Source organism: Macaca fascicularis, chromosome 2 (genome assembly GCF_037993035.2).
Source record: "Macaca fascicularis isolate 582-1 chromosome 2, T2T-MFA8v1.1".
Classification (NCBI taxonomy): Eukaryota; Metazoa; Chordata; class Mammalia; order Primates; family Cercopithecidae; genus Macaca; species Macaca fascicularis.
In genome coordinates, this window is record NC_088376.1 from 76,510,664 (window position 1) to 76,531,051 (window position 20,388).

Below are 20,388 nucleotides of genomic sequence, written 5' to 3' on the forward strand. Positions count from 1 at the left end.
TTTCCTCTATCCCACTGTTTACAATAATGATTCCTTCTACAAAATCTTCTTTAGGATATATATTCTCAGGTGGAACAAAATGGCTGATACAACCCTCCAGTGATGATCCCCCACCCCTGCCCCACTAAAATCACCAAACTGGACAACTACTAGTGCAAGAAAATAGCCTCATAAGAAATCAGGTCTGCAATCACAGCACCTGACTTTGACATCAGAACAAGCAAAGAGGCACTGAAGAGCACTGGAAAAATAGGCTTGAATTTCTTGCACTGTCCATCCCCTCTCTCCCAGCAGTGCCATGTGGCATAGGGAGAGAATCTGTGTGCTTGAGCTAAGGAAGGAGCAGTGATGTGCAAATTTGCATTGGAATTTAGTGTTTCCCTGTCACAATGGAAAGCAATAGAGAACAGAAATTCAGTTGGTGCCACAGAGATAACAATCAGACCAGCACTAGCCAGAGAGGAATCATCCAGCCCAGCTGTGAGAACCTAAATTCTGGCTAACCCCACCATGGGGACCTAAAGCAATCTGGGGTCCTAAATAAACTCCAAAAGCAGTCTAGGCCACAGGAACTGCAATTTCTGGGCAAATCCTGGTGCTATGCTTGGCCCAGCACCAGTGGACTTGGGGTACATGTGCCTGAGTAAGACATCAGCTAGGGCAGTCAAGGAAGAGCTTACATCTACCCTCCCTCAACCTCAGGCAGCGCAGTTTGGAGCTCCAGAAGAGAGTCCTTCCACTTGAGGAAAAAAGAAGGAAATGTAAGGAAGACTTTGCCTTGCAGCTTTGATACTAGCTCAGCCACAGCAAAATAAAGCAAAAAAAATAGAGGCCTGAAGCCCTCATTTTAGGCCCTAGTTTCCGAATGGCATGTCTAGACCCACTCTGGACGAGAAGGAAAACTACTGCCCTGAAAGGAAAAACCCAGTCCTTGCAGGATTCATCATTTGTTTACTAATGAGCCCTTGGGCCTTGAATAAACAACAGCGATAGCCAGGCAGTAGCTGCTATGGGTCTCAGGCAAAGTACCATGCTGGCTTCAGCTGTGATGCAGTGCCTTCCCGGCTGTGATGGCCGTAGAGAGAGAATTCTTCTGCTTGAGAAAAGCAGAGGGAAGAGTAAAAATGACTTTGTCTTGCAACTTGGCTACCAGCTTAGCAACAGTAAAACGAAAGACCACCAGATCAGACCTCTAAGTCTCCAACTCCAGGATTTACTTCCTGGACAGTATTTCTAGAAGCACATTGGGCCAGAGGGAAACTCGCTGTCCTGAAGGTAGAGATACAGGCCTGGCAGGATTCACCATCAGCTGGTTGTAGAGCCCTTGGGCCTTGAATAAACATTAGCAGTAGCCAGGTGATAGTCACCAGAGACCTTGAGTGAGTCCTGGTGCTGTGCTGGCTTCAGGTCTGACCCACCGCAGTCCCAGTGGTGGTGCCCATAGGAGTGTTTGCATCACCGCTCTCCCAACTCCAGGCAGCTCAGAATGGAGAGAGACTTCATTTGTCTGGGGAAAAATAAAGGAAGCAAACAAAAGAATCTGTCTGGTAATCCAGGGAATTTTCCCAGATCATACCCAAGACCACCAAGGTACCTCTACAATTCTTCAAGAGTCATAGTGTTACTATTATTGGGGAGTCACTAATGCAGACGTAGGTGCAGTGACCAAAAACTTAGATTACAACACACATTCCCCTTGGAATACTTGGAAAACCTTCTCAAGAAGGATAAGTACAAATAAAGCTACACTGTGAAGACTACAATAAATACCTAATTATTATTATTTTTTTTTGTGAGACAGAGTTTCACTCTTATTACCCAGGCTGAAGTGCAATGGCACGATCTTGGCTCACCACAACCTCCGTCTCCGGGATTCAAGTAATTCTCCTGCCTCAGCCTCCCAAGAGGCTGGGATTATAGGCATGCACCACCATGCCCAGCTAATTTTGTATTTTTAGTAGAGATGGGGTTTCTCCATGTTGGTCAGACTGGTCTAGGTGATCTGCCTGCCTCAGCCTCCCAAAGTGCTGGGAATACAGGCATGAGCCACTGCAACCAGACTAAATACCTAATTCTTTAATGCCCAAACATCAACGAACATCCACAAGCAGCAAGACCACCCAGGAAAACATAACCTCACCACATGAACTAAATAAGGCACCAGTGAACAATCCCAGAGTGACAGAGATACATGACTTTTCAGAGAGAATTCAAAATCTCTGTTTGAGGAATCTCAGTGAAATCAAAGATAAAATAGAGAAGAAGTTCAGAATCTTATCAGATAAATTTAACAAGACATTGATATAATGTCTACAAATCAAGCAGAAATTTTAGTGTTGAAAAATTCAACTGACATACTAAAAAATGTATCAGAATCTCTCAACAACAGAATTAATCAAGAAGAAAGAATGGTGAGCTTGAAGACAAGCTATTTGAAAGTACACAGTCAGAGGAGACAAAAAAAGAATAAAAATAATAAAGCATGACTACATGAGCTAGAAAACAGTCTCAAAGGGGCAAATCTAAGTATTATTGGCTTTCAAGAGGGGGTAGAGAGAGAGAGAGAGAGATTGGGATAAAAAGTTTAAAGAAATAACAACACAGAACATGTCAAAGCTAGAGAAATCTGTTAATATTAAAGTACAAGAAAGTTATAGAACACCAAGCAGGTTTAACTCAAAAAAGACTATCTGAAGACATTTAATAAGAAAATTCCCAAAGGTCAAGGATAAGGAAAAGATTATAAAAGCAACAAGAGAAAAGAAAAAATAAAATAACATGTAAAGGAGCTTCATATATGTGACAGCAGACTTCTCAATGCACACCTTATAGGCCAGGAGAGAGTGGCATGAAATATTTGAAGGGTTGAAGGAAAAACAAAACAAAACAACTTTTATCTTAGAATAGTACATCCAACAAAATAAAGGCTTTCCCAGATAAACAAAAGTTGAGGGATTTCATCAACACCAGACTTGTTCTACAAGAAATGCTACCAGAAGTTCTTCAGTCTGAAAGAAGAGGGTGTTAATGAGCAATAGGAAATAATTTGAAAACCCAAAAGTCACTGGTACATAGACAACTAGTGAATACTATAGCATTGTATTTGTGGTGTATAAATGACTCATATATTGAATAAGAACACTAAAAGATTAACTTAGGAAAAAATAACTACAGGCTGGGCGAGGTGGCTCATACCTGTAATCCTAGCACTTTGGGAGGAAAAGGTGGGCAGATCATTTGAGATCAAGAGTTCGAGACCAGTCTGGCAAACATGATAAAACCCCATCTTTACTAAAAATACAAAAAAATTAGCCAGGTGTGGTGACTCATACCTGTGTTTCCAGCTACTTTGGAGGCTGACGCAAGAGAATCGTTTGAATTCGGGGAGCGGAAGTTGCCATGAGCCAAGATTGCACCACGCACTCCAGCCTGGGTGACAGAGTCAGACTCCATCTCAAAAAAAAAAAAAAAAAAAAAAAAAATTACTACAAAAACTGTTTATGATAAAGACAGTATAACAAGCTATAAAAATAAACACCAAAAGGTTAAAAACAGGGAGATAAAGTTCAAGTGTAGAGTTTTTATTAGTTTTCTCTTGCTAGTTTGTTAGTCTGTTTATATAATCACAGTTTAGCTGTAATCAGCTTGAAATAATGGGTTACAAGATGCTATTTGCAAGACTCATGTTAACCTCCAACCCAAAAACCTTGACAGACACACAAAATACAAACAACAGAAAATAAAAATATACTGCCAGAGAAAATTACTTTCATAAAAAAGAAGGCAGGAAAGAAGAAAAACCACAAAACAACCAGAAAACAAGAACAAAATGTTTTACACACGTGTAAAGAACACTAGATGCACAAAGTAGTTTCTTTTCTTTTAATTTTACTTCTCCCTCTTTTCGTTTTGTAATGTTTGTCATTTCAGTTCATTTATTTATTTTGAGGGTTTTCTTTGGTAATAAGTTTTTGTTTTTTTTTTTTTTTTTTTTTTTTTTTTTTTTTTTTTGAGACGGAGTCTCGCTTTGTCGCCCAGGCTGGAGTGCAGTGGCCGGATCTCAGCTCACTGCAAGCTCCGCCTACCGGGTTTACGCCATTCTCCTGCCTCAGCCTCCCGAGTAGCTGGGACTACAGGGGCCCACCACCTCGCCCGGCTAGTTTTTTGTATTTTTAGTAGAGACGGGGTTTCACCATATTAGCCAGGATGGTCTCCATCTCCTGACCTCGTGATCCGCCCGTCTCGGCCTCCCAAAGTGCTGGGATTACAGGCTTGAGCCACCGCGCCCGGCCGGTAATAAGTTTTATAACATATTGTTTATTATGTCATTAACAATTATAAAATTATACTAACATTTCTAAAAATGGGCTTTTCATTTTTGGATCTTTACTGATTTCTCAATCACTTTTAACACTTACAGCAAATTACCCTTCTTCTCTCAAATTGGTTTATTACATATAAGAAAATCTCCCTTTTCTGTGACTCAGACCATCCCTGGTCATTATTATTGGAGTCACAAGCACACCAGTGGAAACTGAAAAATCTAAAATGTTTTAACAAAATGTAATACAGTTCAGCTAACAAATTATGAAAAGAAAGTTTAAAAATTCCATGTAATTCTTTATATACTCAGGTCAGTCTTAACTTTGTAACTCCCTAAGATTGTCTGAAGACTGTAAATATCTTACTAGTGGCATTAAAAGTGGCTGCTTTAAATTTGAAAAAAGCAAAAGAACCACCATATAAGAGTTCCAAACGAGATTTTTAATGTTTTTATTTTTATTTCTGCTTGGCTAATATAATGGCACTTATCACTGTGTGACTTATGAAATCAATTACTGGGTAAGAGATTGAAATCTGGGAAATAAGTTCTAGAAAATACTTTAAAATATTCCACACTCTAGGTTTAGGATTTGACTCTCTAGAGTAACATTTCAGCATGAGATTCATAGAAACTATAACTTAACTATACTATACATATGGAACTTGTCATCTTGTTCCTTGTATACTACATAGTAAATTTCTTTCTGTGGTAGCAAGTAGTAAACTTTATTTCTTAAAAATATATTTAAAGGAATTGGAATTTTATTTCCCTATAGCTAAATAGTTAAACTGAACCAAGCTAAAAATGTTTAAGAGCTTTAGTCAAGACAACATATTTCAAATCTGGGATTTACTTTTCCTGATCACAGTTAAACAATGATGGTTTTATAGGAAATACAAACAATTTCAGCACACGCCTGTTTCTTTGGAGTTTCTTTTTCATTATTACGTTAAACAACAGTGGTAGAAAACACATTTCAGAAATAAAATGTGTCTTCAATTTATTATTCCCTCTTTATTACTGATTACAGACACAGTGCTTAAAATATGGAAATAAAAATTCAAAGTCTCTGGGGTTCATTAATGCGTTTTATAATAATAACTTATTTTAAAAATACTAAAGTTTAAATCTAAATATATTAAGCGAAATAATATCATCCTAACATACCATTACCATTTTCAAAACTCATGACATAACTTGTCACTCTATTTAAATATGCTTGACATTATTAGTAATATTTTATAAATAGTATTTGTGTTAATATGTGTTAAACTTTGATTAAATGCAGGTTTCACATGGCCAAGTCAGTTACAATGATTGTAACAACTTTACTTGTGATATATTAAAGAGATTTGTTTAATTCATTATGAACATAATTATTTCATTAACAAAATAAAACTTATTGGCCAAAATTTTTAAAAATTATAAAATAACTGGCAAAATCAAGTAAGAACAACTAAAAAATACCTCTTTAGTTTGTGATACATTTACATATTTATGATTTGTTTTATGCCTGCTGTCAAAAAGCTTTTGAGGTAATATAATTTTAAAACATGCATACACAAGATAACGTAAAGAGTCAATTTTTAAAGGTGGAGAAATAATATAAAAGATATAATAGCTTAACTTTATTATTTAAATACTTAATATAATTAGAGTAATTTGATAACAAATGAGATAATGTACCCCTATCTATCCCTGTGGGTTAAGTTATAATGCTATGGGTAAGTGAATTCATAGCATTTCCAAACCTCTTTTTAAAAGAAATAGAATTTTCTGATATAAATTCCACACTGCCCATTCTGGTTATTTTCTGTCACTGGGTATATTCAAAGTTCAGTGATTAGAAGAATGAAATTGAATAAACTTACAGCCCCTTCACTTTGAAAGATCATTCAGTTGGGCATAGAGTACCTGAAGTATATATGTTGAATTTATAACCATACATCAACAGAAAGAGGACAGATCTGTTTTTACCATAAAAGAACTGCCTTCTACAGTGTTCTATCCATGTAGGGGACCTGGCAAGGGTAGGAAACAGATGGTTACAGCATAGCTTGAAGAACCACAAACATCTGGACACCAATGGCATTGATGCCAGACAACTTATGGTCACAAATTAAAAATAAGAAAAAAAATCCTTAGGCTCTTTTAGCAACTTGAAGGTTAGCCTGAATCTTTGCTTCTGGAGAAAATGATTTGTACTGGGAACAAAAGAAATGTCTAAGAAGAGAATGAGAAGAGAAGCCACGGACTGGGAGAAAATATTTGCAGTAGACAGATCTAATAAAGTACTGTTATCCAAAATATACAAAGAACTCTTAAAACACAATTTAAAAAATAATTAAAAAGTAGGCAAAAGACCTGAACAGACACCTCACTAAAGAAGATATAGCGTTTTGGGAGGAGGATCATCAGGTCAGGAGTTGGACACCAGCCTGACCAACATGGTGAAACCCAGTCTCTACTAAAAATACAAAAAACATTAGCTGGGCATGGGGGCATGCACCTGTAATTCCAGCTATTCAGGAGGCAAAGGCAGGAAAATTGCTCAAATCTGGGAAGCAGAGGTTGTAGTGAGGCAACAGAGCCAGACTCCATCTCAAAAAAAAAAAGAAGATGTAAAGATGTAAAATAAGAATATGGAAAGATGCCCAACGTCACAAGTCATTAGGAAACTGGATATTAAAAGAAGAAGATACCATTGTATACCTACTAGAATAGCCAAAATACAAAACAGCAACACCAAATGCTTGTTAGGATATAGGGCAACAAGAACTCTCATTCATTGCTGGTGGGAATACAAATGTCACAGCCACTTTGGAAGACCATTTGCCAGTTAAAAAAAAAAAAAAAAAAAAAAAAAAAAAAACTAAATGTATTATTGCCATAGAATCTAGTAATCACTTTCCTTAGTATTTACCCAAAGGAGTTGAAAACTTATATTCCATAAAAACCTGAGCCGGGCGCGGTGGCTCACGCCTGTAATCCCAGCACTTTGGGAGGCCGAGGCAGGCGGATCACAAGGTCAGGAGATCGAGACCGCAGTGAAACCCCGTCTCTACTAAAAATACAAAAAATTAGCCGGGCGTGGTGGCGGGCGCCTGTAGTCCCAGCTACTCAGGAGGCTGAGGCAGGAGAATGGCGTGAACCCGGTAGGCGGAGCTTGCAGTGAGCTGAGATCAGGCCACCGCACTCCAGCCTGGGCGACAGAGCGAGACTCCATCTCAAAAAAAAAAAAAAAAAACCTGAATGTGTATGTTTATAGAAGTTTCATTCATAGATATCAAAACTTTGGAGCAGCCAAGATACCCTTTAGTAGGTGAATGGATAAATAAACTGTGGTATACCCAGACAACAGAATATTATTCAATGCTAAAAATAAATGAGCTGTCAATCCATGAAAAACATGGTGGAAACTTAAATGCATATTACTAAATAAAAGACACCAATCTGGAAAATCATGTACTGTATAATTCCAAGTATATGACATTCTGGAGAAGGCAAAACTATGGAGAAGATAAATGATGAGTAGTTGCTATGGTCAACATCAAGCATCTACTCTAAAGTAAACCATTTACTTAGGGTAATAATAATGTGGCAATGTAGGTTCATTGATTGCAGCAAATGTATCACTCTGGTGTGGGATGTTGATAGTGGGAGAGGCTGTACATATGTAGGGGCAAGGATACAGGGAAACTCTGTACTGTGCACTCGATTTTGCTGTGAAAAAAAAAGTAAAATCTGTCAAAGAGAGAGAAAGAACCTTTCTTTTTGAGAGAAAGGCCAACCCATACAACTCAGAAAAAACTAAACCCAAGATAGACATAGGTAGCCAGGAATGATAAAATTTTTGTATCTGTGTTTCAAAGTCAGGTTAGATATAGACACATTCCCATTGGCATAGGAAATATTGTTTATTCACATCTAATCATGAGACTCCCTAGACCCTTTTAAACTTTTTAGACTATGACCTACCATAAGAAATACATTTTAATGGGCCAGGCGCGGTGGCTCAAGCCTGTAATCCCAGCACTTTGGGAGGCCGAGATGAGTGGATCACGAGGTCAGGAGATCGAGACCATCCTGGCTAACATGGTGAAACCCCGTCTCTACTAAAAAATATTTAAAAAACTAGCTGGGTGAGGTGGCGAGATCCAGCCACTGCACTCTAGCCTGGGCAACTCCAGAGCAAGACTCCATCTCAGAAAAAAGAAAAAAAAAAAAAAAGAGAAATACATTTTACCTGAGGGATCCAGTATACAGAAACACACACACGTACATACACACGCAATTTAAAGAAATTCAACGCTTAATGCATATGATACACTCTATATTTTCTTTTATTCAATATTATTTAAAAATTTGCTGAATGCAATTTAGTTAATTGATTTTTTTATAACTCTAGTTTACAAAATGTTGCCTGGAAGCTAGCCTAGTACTCATATTAGAGATTGTTTTATGATCAGTTACACAAATAATTACTGGTCCTTGGTATTCTGCAGACACAAGAATGAATAAGGGAAACTTAATTGAAAATCTTCTGTCAGCATGAGGCTTAACGGAGTGAATTCAGTTGAAGCACTAAGGGAGGTCTTATCGTTGAATTCATACATTACAAACAGGACTTTGAATATACCATCTTCCTTCTCTGGCCAGAAGCATGGCTGACAGCTATTGAATCCTAACTTTGAAGTACTTGTTTTCTAATAATTGATTTGATTAACCAGAAGAGATCCTAATTCAGCCAAGGAAAGCCAAACATCATCCTCTGGACTGTCAGAAAATAATCCCACCCTACACATAGAAAGAGAGAAACCTAAGAAATGGGTTAGGCTATGGCTGTGTGAGAAAAGAGAGAGGGGCAAGAGATACAAGAGTCTGTACAAGGTGGATTGGGAAAATGTTATTTTCAGAGAAAGAGAATTTTGACAAGACTCTATCCTGTTTATGAGAGGAGTTAAGAGTAAGAAAAATAGACAAAGAGAAATTTTATAAAATATTGTTCTGCATTGGAAAAAACAACTACTAGCATTTTCATGAGAAATTAATTTAAATATTTAAATGCTTTCAATCATATTTTGGTTACCAAACTCTTATGTTGTTTTGTTGCTGTTACATTGTTGGTTCTGTTGTTATTGTTATCATTATTGTTATTTTTAAGATTACTACATGACATAATGAATCCCAAACAAAAATTGTAATTGTTAAAATCTAATAGAGTCAATTTTTCCAATGCAGTGTATTAACTGGGATTATCTTTTAACTCTTTTCTAGGTTTGAACTCACATTTTGAAGTTGCTTGATAAAGGAAGGATTTAGAATATTAGTAAGCCTAAATATAGTACGTGTGTATATTCAAGGAAGCAAAACGCACTTATTATAGACACATTTTAAAATATGAGTTGATTTATATTTTTCTTTTTAGATATGCAAATCAGAGTACTAAAAACAGTATATATCAGCAAGTGAGTTATATTGAAATCTCCCAAGTTTTCCCTTTGTTGGCTGTTTTAAGTCTAACAATGACAGCTGTAATTAAATCTGAGAACCACTCAGTGACTCTTGGAAAAGATTAAGGCTCAAATCTTAAAGCAAGTAAGCAGGCAGCCATGATGGTTTAAATATACTTACTCCAGGCTGGCTAACACGGTGAAATCCCGTTACTACTAAAAATACAAAAACAAATTTACTTGGGCGTGGTAGCAGGCATCTGTAGTCCCAGCTACTCAGGAGACAGAGGCAGGAGAATGGCGTGAATCCAGGAGGCAGAGCTTGCAGTGAGCCAAGATCATGCCACTGCACTCCAGCCTGGGCAACAGAGCGAGACTCTGTCTCAAAAATAATAATAATAATAATCTTTTAGAAGTTGATGGCATTATTAGACATATTTTACTATCAACTTCATCTAAAAGTAGACAAGGCAGAATATGGTGATCACTATTCCTTGCAGATTATATTTGACATGATGTTCCATAATTTTTTAAATACCTAGTTTTATGTATCTGTGCAGTGAATTGAAAATCTTTATCTTGTCTTTTTAATCTTATTTATGACACTATTGAATTGAGAAATTGCAGGCACTAAATTCAATATGATTCCTCATCTGTCTTTCAATTTAAAAATAACAACCAAAACAAAACACAAAGTCTGTGTTTTTTGTTTGTTTGTTTGTTTGTTTGTTTGTTTAAAAAAAAGAAGATTTCCCTCTGAGGACTGTCATTGCAGTCAGATCCTTGGCAGGCACAGAGCCAGCCAGATCCATCCCCATCAGTGCCCACTCTGGTGCCAAGAGAGGTACAAGAATGAAACTAGTCTCAGAGAACAGCAGACCCTCCCCCTCCCTGAGTGACCAGGCCTACTTACGGCACACATAGAACACACACAGACTTGTACCCACCAGCACCTTGCCCCCATGCTAACACTACTACCAGTGTGAACACATGCACAGTTGCCAGCAGGGCCCATATCTTCTTTCCTTCCACCCCTAGCCATTCTGCCTCCACCATTGTGGTGAACTGTTGCATGAGGCAGAAACCCTGGCACCTACTAGTTCCCTGCTGCAGCTGACAAGTATACACCCTGCAGCACTGCCACTGTCACTGTTGCTGGGATGTTCAAATGAGGACAGATCCTTCCACTGCACTAAGAAATGCTTTGGCTAACACTAACTATTAGAGTGTAATGACCAGTGGTCCAATAGCATCTTGCCCCCTTCCCCTCAGTGCCTTGGATTCCTAACCTCGAGGAACCAGATAAAGAAGTCACAACCTGATAGAAGTCCACCAGAGGAAGAGCATGCAGTTTAAAATTGGGAGCTGAGTGTTGGCTCCCTAAAATCTTCTGGAAATGAAGCCAGCTGGCTAAATTCACCTTATACTACAATCAAGCCCTCAAAGTCATCAAATAAGATAAAAAAAAAAAAAAATCATCTACAGGTCAGGATCTTTAAAGATTGAGGAAACATCAGCCCACAAATGAGAACAAACAAATGCAAGAACTCTGCTCAAAAAGTTAGTGTCTTCTTTCCTCCAAATGACCATGCCACCTAGGCATCATGGGTTCTCAATCAGGCTGAGATGGCTGAAATGACAGAAATAAAATTTGGAATATGGATAGGAACAAAGATCATTGAGGAGTATATTGAAATCCAAACCAAGGGAGCCTAAGAATCACAATGAAACAATACAGGAACTGATAGGCAAAACAGCCAGCATAGAAAAGAATATAACTAACCTGATAGAGCTGAAACACTACAAGAATTCCAAACTACAGTCACAAGGATTAATAGTGAAATAGACCAAGCTAAGGAAAGAGTGTCAGAGCTTGAAGACTGGCTTTCTGATATAAAACAGTGAGATAAAATTAGGAAAAAAATTTAGTGAAAAGCAACAAATAAAACCTCTAAGAAATGTGGGATTATGTAAAGAGACCAAATCTACAACTCATTTGTGTCCCTGAAAGAGAGGAGGAGGGTGTAAGCAACTTGGAAAACATATTTCAGGATATCATCCATAAAAATTTCCCCAATGTAGCTAGAGAAGCCAACATTCAAATTCAGGAAATGCAGAGAGCCCCAGTAAGACACTTTACAAGACAAAACAATCATCCCCAAGGCACATAATCATCAGATTCTCTAAGGTCAAAATGAAAGAAAAAATGTTAAAGCAGCTATAGAGTAAGGCCACATCACCTACAAAAGGAAGTGCACCAGACTAACAGTGGACCTCTCATCAGAAACCCTACAAGCTAGAAGAGATTGGGGGCCAATATTCAACATTTTTAAATAAAATGAATTCCAACTCAGAATTTCATATCTAGCCAAACTAAGCTTCATAAGTGAAGGATAAATAAAAAACTTTTCAGACATGCAAGTACTGAGGGAAATCATTACCAGCAGACCTGTCTTATAAGAGTTCCTGTGCACGGTGTGGTGGCTCATGCCTGCAATCCCAGCACTTTGGGAATCTGAGGCACGTGGATCACAAGGTCAGGAGATTGATACCATCCTAGCTAACACAATGAAATCACGTCTCTACTAAAAATATACACACAAAAAAATTAGCCAGACATGGTGGCGGGTTCCTGCAGTCTCAGCTACTTGGGAGACTGAGGCAGAAAAATGGCGTGAACCTGGGAGGTGGAGCTTGCAGTGAGCCGAGATCATGCCACTGCACTCCAGCCTGAGCAACAGAGTGAGACTCTGTCTCAAAAAAATAAAAAGAAAAAATAAAAAGAACTCCAGAAGGAAACACTAAATATATAACATAAAGAAAAACTGTTACCAGCCACTACAAAAACACATTGAAGACTGTTACACTATAATGCAACCACACAAACAAGTCTGCAAAATAACCAGTTAGCATCAGATCCATACATATCAAAACTAACATTGAATGTAAATGAGCTAAATGTCCCAATTGAAAGGCATAGAATGGCAAACTGGACAAAGAACCATGACCCACTGGTATGCTGTCTTCAAGAGACATATCTCACATGCAATGGCACAAATGGGTTCAATATAAAGGGATGAAGAAATATCTACCAAGCAAATAAAAAAACAGAAAAAATCAAGGGTCGCAATTCTAATTTCAGACAAAACAGACTTTAAACCAACAAAGGTGAAAAAAGACAAAGAAGAACATTATATAATGGTGATGGTTTCAATTAAACAAGAGACCAATGTATCCTAAATATTTATAAACCAACACAGGAGCACCCAGATTCATAAAGCAAGTTCTTATTGATCTTCAAGAAGACTTAGTCTCCAATGGGAGATTTTAACACCCCACTGAAAATATTAGATAGATCATCCAGGCAGAAAATTAACAGAGATATGCAGGACCTGAACCCAGGACTGGATCAAATGGACCTGACAGACATCAATAGAACTCCCCACCCAAAAGCAACAGAATATACATTCTTCTCACTGCCACATGGCACATTTTCTAAAATTGATCACATAATTGGACACAAAACACTCTTTAGCAAATGCAAACCAACTGAAATAATAACAACTACCCTCTTGGACCATAGTGTAATGAAATGAAATTAGAAATCAAGACTAAGACATTCACTCAAAACTGTACAATTACATGGAAATTGAATAACCTTCTCTTGAATGACTTTTGGATAAATAATGAAATTAAGACAGAACGTAAGAAGTTTTTTGAAACTAATTAGGGCAAAGACACAGCACGCCATAATCTCTGGGACACAGCTAAGGCTTTGTTAAAAGGAAATTTATAGCACTAAATGCCCATAATATGGTTTGACTGTGTCCCTACCCAAATCACATCTTGAATTGTAGTGCCCGCTATTTTCTTTTCTTTTCTTTTTTTTTTTTTTTGAGACGGAGTCTCGCTCTGTCGCTGCCCGCTATTTTCATATGTTGTGGAAGGGACCTGGTGGGAGGTAATTGAATCACAGGGGCAGGTCTTTCTTGTGCTGTTCTCATGATAGTGAATAAGTCTCACGGGATTTGATGGTTTTATAAAGGGGAGTTTCCCTGCACAAATGCTCTCTCTTGTTTGCCACCATGTAAGATGTGCCTTTCGCCTTCCACCATGATTGTGAGGCCTCCCCGGCCACATGGAACTGTGAGTTCATTAAATCTGTTTATATTTATAAATTACCCAGTCTTCAGTATGTCTTTATCAGCAGCATGAGAACAAATTAATATAGTTAATTGGTACTGGTAGAGTGGGGTGCTGCTGTAAAGATATCTGAAAATTTGGAATTAACTTTGGAACTGGTTAACAGGTAGAGGTTGAACAGTTTGGAGGGCTCAGAAGAAGACAGGAAAATGTGGGAAAGTTTGGATCTTCCTAGAGACTTGTTGAATGGCTTTGACCAAAATGCTGACAGTGATATGGACAAAGAAATCTGGGCTGAGTTGGTCTCAGATGGAAATAAGGAACTTTTTGGGAATTGGAGTAAACATGACTCCTTCTATATTTCAGCAAAGAGAGTAGAGGCATTTTGCCCCTGCCCTAGAAATTCATGGAACTTTGAACTTGGGGAGATGATTTAGAATACCTAGTTGAAAAAATTTCTAAGCAGCAAAGCATTCAAGAGGTGACTTAGATGCTGTTAAAAGCATTCAGTTTTAAAAGGAGAACAGGGCATAAAAGTTTGGAAAATTTGCAGCCTGACAATGCAATAGAAAAAAAAATCCATTTTCTGAGAAGAAACTTAGACTAGCTGCAAAAAATTGCATAAGTAATGAGAAGCCAAATTTTAATTGCCAAGACAATGGGGAAAATGTCTCCAGGGCACATCAGAGACCATTGTGGCCGTCCCTCCCATCACAGGCTTGGAGTCCTAGGAGGATAAAATGGTTTCTTGGGCCAGGTCCAGGGTCTCCTGCTTTTTGCAGCCTAGGGCTTTGGTGCCCTTTGTCCCAGCTGCTCTAGCCATGGCTGACAGGAGTCGAATTACATCTCAGGTCATGGCTTCAGATGGTGAAAGCCCAAAGACATGGAAGGACCCATGTGGTCTTGAGCCTGAAGGTGCACAGAAGTCAAGAATTGAGGTTTGGGAACCACCACCTAGATTTCAGAGGATGTATGGAAACACCCAGATGTCCAGGCAGAAATTTGCTGCAGGAGTGGGGCCCTCACAGAGAGCCTCTGCTAGGACTGTGCAAAACGGAAATGTGGGGTTGAAACCCACACACAGAGGCCCTGCTGGGGCACTGCCTATTGGAGCCATGAGAAGACATCCATCATCCTCTAGCCCCCAGAATGGTAGATCCACTGACAGCATGCACCGTGTGCTTGGAAAAGCCACAGATAATCAATGCCTGCCCATGAAAGTAGCCAGAAGGGAGGCTGTACCCTACAAAGTCACAGAGGCAGAGCTGTCCAAGACCATGGGAACCCACCTCTTGCATCAGTGTGACCTAGATGTGAGATGTGGAGTCAAAGGAGATAATTTTGGGGCTTTAAGATTTGACTGTTCCACTGTATGTTGGACTTGCATGGGGCCTGTAGCCCTTTGTTTTAGTGAATTTCTCCCATTTGAAATGGTTGTATTTACCCAATGCCTGTACCCCCATTGTAAATAGGAAGTAACTAACTTGCTTTTGATTTTGCAAGCTCATAGGCAGAAAGGAGTTGCCTTGTCTCAGATAAGACTTTGGGCTGTGATCATTTGAGTTAATGCTGAAATGTGTTAAGACTTTGAGAGACTATTGGAAAGGCATGATTGGTTTTGAAATGTGAGGGCATGAGATTTGGGAGAGGCTGGGAGCAGAATGATATGGTTCAGCTCTGTTCCCACCCAAATCTCATCTTGAATTGTGGCTCCCACTATTTCTATTTGTCATGGGAAGGACCTTGTGGAAGGTAATTGAATCATGAGGTGGGTTTTTTTAGTACTCTTCTTATGATAGTGAATAAGTCTCACAAGATCAGATGATTTTATAAAGGGGCATTTTCCTGCACAAGTGCTGTCTTTTGTCTGCCACCATGTAAGGTGTGTCTTTTACCTTCTGCCATGATTATGAGACCTTCCCACCTGCGTGGAACTGTGAGTCCAGTAAACCTGTTTTTATTTATAAATTACCCAGTCTTAGGTATGTCTTTATCAGCAACATTAGAACAGACTAATACAGCCCACATCATAAATTTAGAAAAGTCTCAATTTAACAATCAAACATTACCACTAAAAGTACTGGAGAACCAAGAGCAAAACAACCCCAAAGTTAGTAGAAGACAAGAAATAACCAAAATCAGAGTTGAAGTGAAGGAGATTGAGACACAAAAATCTATACAGAAGATCAACAAATCCAAGAGTTGTTTTTTAAAAAAATACTAATAAAATGGATACACTGGACTAATAAAGAAAAGAAAGAAAATCCAAGTAAATAAAGTTAGAAACAACAAAGGAAATACTACCACTGATCCCACAGAAATACAAATAACTATCAGAGAATATTATGAACACTCTCTTAACATAAACTAGAAAACTAGAAGAAATGGATGAATTCCTGGACACACACACAGGCTCCCAAGACTGAGCCAGAGAGAAATTGAATTCCTGAACAGATCAATAACAAGCTCCAAAATTGAATCTGTAAGAAATAACCTACCAACCGAACAAAGTCCAGGACAGACAGATTCACAGCCTAATTCCACCAGGTGTACAAAGAGAGCTGATATATTTCTACTAAAGCTATTCCCAAAATTGGAGAAGGGTAGACTCCTCCTTAACACATTCTATGAGGTCAGCATCATCCTGATACCAACAACTATCAGAGATGTAACCAAATAAAAGAAAACTTCAGATCAATACTCTTGATGAACATAAATAAAAAAATCCTCAAAAAAATACTAGCAAACAGAATTCAGCAGCACATCAAAAACCTTATCCACCACAATTAAGTAATCTTTATCCCTGTGATGCAAGGTTGGTTCAATGTACACAAATCAATAAATGTGATTAATCACATATAGAACTAAAGATAAAACCACATGATGATCCCAAAAGATGCAAAAAAATCCCTTTGATAAAATTCAATACCAATTCATGTTAAAAACTCTCGATAACTAGCTATTGAAGGAACACACTTCAAAATAATAAGAGCCATGCATGACAAACCCACAGGCAACATCACACTGAACTGGCAAAAGCTGGAAGCATTCCCCTTGAAATCCAGCACAAGACCAGCACAAGAGAGCACAGGACCTCTCTCACCACTCCTATTCAACATAGTATTGGAAATCTTGGCCAGAGTAATGAGGCAAGAAAAAGAAATAGATGCATCCAAATAGGAAGAGAGAAAGTCAAACTTTCCCTGATTTCAGACATCATCTTATATCTAGAAAACTCTATAGTCTCAGTCCAAACATTCCTTAAGCTGATAAAGAACTTCAGCAAAATGTCAAGATACAAAATCAATATGCAAAAATCACTAGCAGTCCTATACATCAACAAAATCAAGCTGACAGCCAAATCAAAAATGCACTCCCATTCACAATAGGCACAAAAAGAATAAAGTATCTAGGAATACAATTAACCAAGGAAGTAAACAATCTCTACAACTAGTACTACAAAAAACTGCTCAAAGAAGTAAGAGCTGCAACAAACAAATAGAAATATAGCCCACATTCCATGCTCATGGATAGGAAGAATCAATATTGTTACAATGGCTATACTGCCCAAAGCAATTTATAGATTCAATGCTATTTCTATTCATCTATCAATGACATTTTTCTCAGAACTAGAAAAATCTATTTTACAATTAATATGGAGCCATGAAGCCAACAAAGAGCCCAAATAGCCAAGGCAATCCTATGTAAAAAAAAATAAAAAGAAGTTGGAGGCATCATACTACCCAACTTCAAACTATACTACAGGGCTATAGTAACCAAAACAGCATAGTACAGTTACAAAAATCGACCCATAGACCAGTGGAACATAATGGAGAGCCCAGAAATAATGCCACACACCTACAGCTATCTGATCTTCAACAAAGTTAACAAAAACAAACAATAGGGAAATGACTCCCTATACAATAAATTGTGCTGAGATAGCTGGCTAGCCATATGTAGATGACTGAAACTGGACCCCTTCCTTACATTATATACAAAAATTACCTGAAGATGAATAAATGTAAAGTGCAAAACTATACAAACCCTGGAAAACACCTAGGCAATGCTGGTCTGGTTGCAGGAACAGGCAAAGATTTCATGAAGAAGATATCAAAGAAAATTGCAACAAAAGCAAGAATTGATAAATGGAATCTATTAATAATTAAGCTAAAGATCTGCAAAACTAAAGAAGATACCAACCAAGTAAACAGGCAGAATGGGACAAAAATTTTGCAAACTATGCATCTGAGAAATGTCTAATATCCAATATCTATAAGGAACTTAAAGAAATTTATGAGCAAAACACAAGCAACCCCATTAAAATGTGGGCAAAGGACATGAACAGGCACTTTTCAAAAGAAGACATACATGCAGCCAAGAAGCATATGAAAAATGCTCAACACCATTGATCACTAGAGAAACAAAAATCAAAACCACAATGAGACACCTTCTCACATCAGTCAGAATAGCTACTATTAAAATGTTGAAATATAACAGGTGCTGGTGGGGTTGCAGAGAAAAGGGAATACTTATAAACTGTTGTTAAGAGTATAAGTTAGTTCAGCCATTATTAATTTCCAGTGTGGTGATTTCTCACTCACTGTGGTGACTCCTTAAAGACCTGAAAACAGAACTACTATTTAACCCACAAATCCCATTATTGAGTATATATGCAAAGGAATATAAATCATTATATCATAAAGATATATACACACATATGTTCATTGCAGCACTATTCACGATAGCAGAGAAACTGAATCAACCTAAATGCCCATCAATGGTAGATAGATAAAGAAAATGTGGTCATATACACCATGAAATACTATGTCTCCATAAAAAAGAACACGATCATGTCTTTTACAGGAATATGGATGGAGATGGAGGACATTATCCTTAGCAAACTAACGCAGGAATAGAAAACCAAATACCCTATGTTCTCACTTTTACATGAGAGCTAAATGGTGAGAACACATGGACACACAGTGTAACAACAGACACTGGGGCCTACCAGAGGGTGGAGGGTGGGAGGACGAGGAGAATCAGGAAAAATAACTAATGGTTACTAGGCTTATACTTGGATGATGAAATAATCTGTGCAACAAACTCCCATGACACGAGCTCACCAATGTAACAAACCTGGACATGTACCCTCAAACTTAAAAGCTAAAAAAAGGTCAAGTATAGCCTTTCCTGTCATATTAAAACAATGGAAATCCTTTTATTTATATACATATCAGCTGATCAGAGAAAATCATGCTCTAGGGTATTAATAGTTTTATAAATACAAATGTCTAGTTCAGTTGTTTCAAACATTTGTAATATAGTTAGATTATTACTTCACTGTTTGCCTTCCTCCCTGAGATCCTCTGACCTCCTAAATGCTTTTCCAAAAATTTGCAGACATTAAAATTGACTCCTTTTGCTGTAGTTCAATGGGTTTTGAGAAATACATAATGTCATATCCACCATTACAATATTATATAAAATATGTTCACTGCTCTAAAAAATTGTTCATGTTTCACCTATCTAATCCTCCCCACAATCCCCTGGAAGCCACTGACGCCTTTAATGTCTCTATAGTTTTGTTGCTCTATAGCCTTGCTCTGCAATCTTAGCATTGTCAAATTCTAGCTATTCTAATAAGTGTGTAGTTTATTCACTCTTGTTTTAATTTGAAATTCTCTAAATACAAATGATGTTGAACATGTTTTTATGTTTATGTGCCATTGGTACATCTTTGGTGAGTTGTCCATTTAAAACTTCCTCATTTTAAAAATTGCATTGTTTTTTATTTTTGAATTTTGAATTATTTCATATATTTACATATTTTGTAGATACTTTTTCCCAGTCTGTAACTTTTTTTTCATTCTCTTAACAGTGTTGTTCACAAAGCAGACATTTTTAATTTTATTAAAGTCCAAATTATCAAATTTTACTTGTATGGATTTTGCTTTTGGTGTTGTAGTTAAAACTCATCGTCAAACTAAAAGTCACCTGTATTTTCTTCTGGGAGTTTTATTGTCTTGTATTTTGCACTTAGGTCTATGATTTGTGTGATTTGATTTCTATCAGTTCATTTTAATTCTTTCTTAGAGTTTGCATTTGTTTGCATTACATAACTGTTCTTGCATTTTGTCTACTTTTTTTGATACAGCCCTTAGCATATTAATCATAATTATTTTAAATTCCTTGTATAATAATTCTAAAATTTGTGTTATATCTGACGTTTGTTTTCCCTCTTCAGTCTGTTTTTTCTTGCCTTTTCTCACATCTTGTAGTAATTTATGGAAGCCAGACATGTTGCATGGAGTAACAGGAATGAAAATAAATAGGCCTTTAGTACAAAGTTTTATGTAAATCTGGCTAATAGTTAGACTACATGTAATGTTTGTTCTTACCTCAGGTACCAGAAACTTTAAATTTCCCTAGCACTTTTGCTTTTGCTTCCCCTATTGCCTTTGTGTTTCC

The 20,388-nt window shown here is 37.5% G+C and overlaps 1 long non-coding RNA gene across 15 annotated transcripts in view; it reads left to right on the forward strand.

The window, feature by feature from the left end:
* Positions 1–20,388, forward strand: part of LOC123571866 (uncharacterized) — a 320,426-nt gene that overhangs the window by 193,919 nt on the left and 106,119 nt on the right. The gene's annotated exons all lie outside the window — the stretch shown is intronic.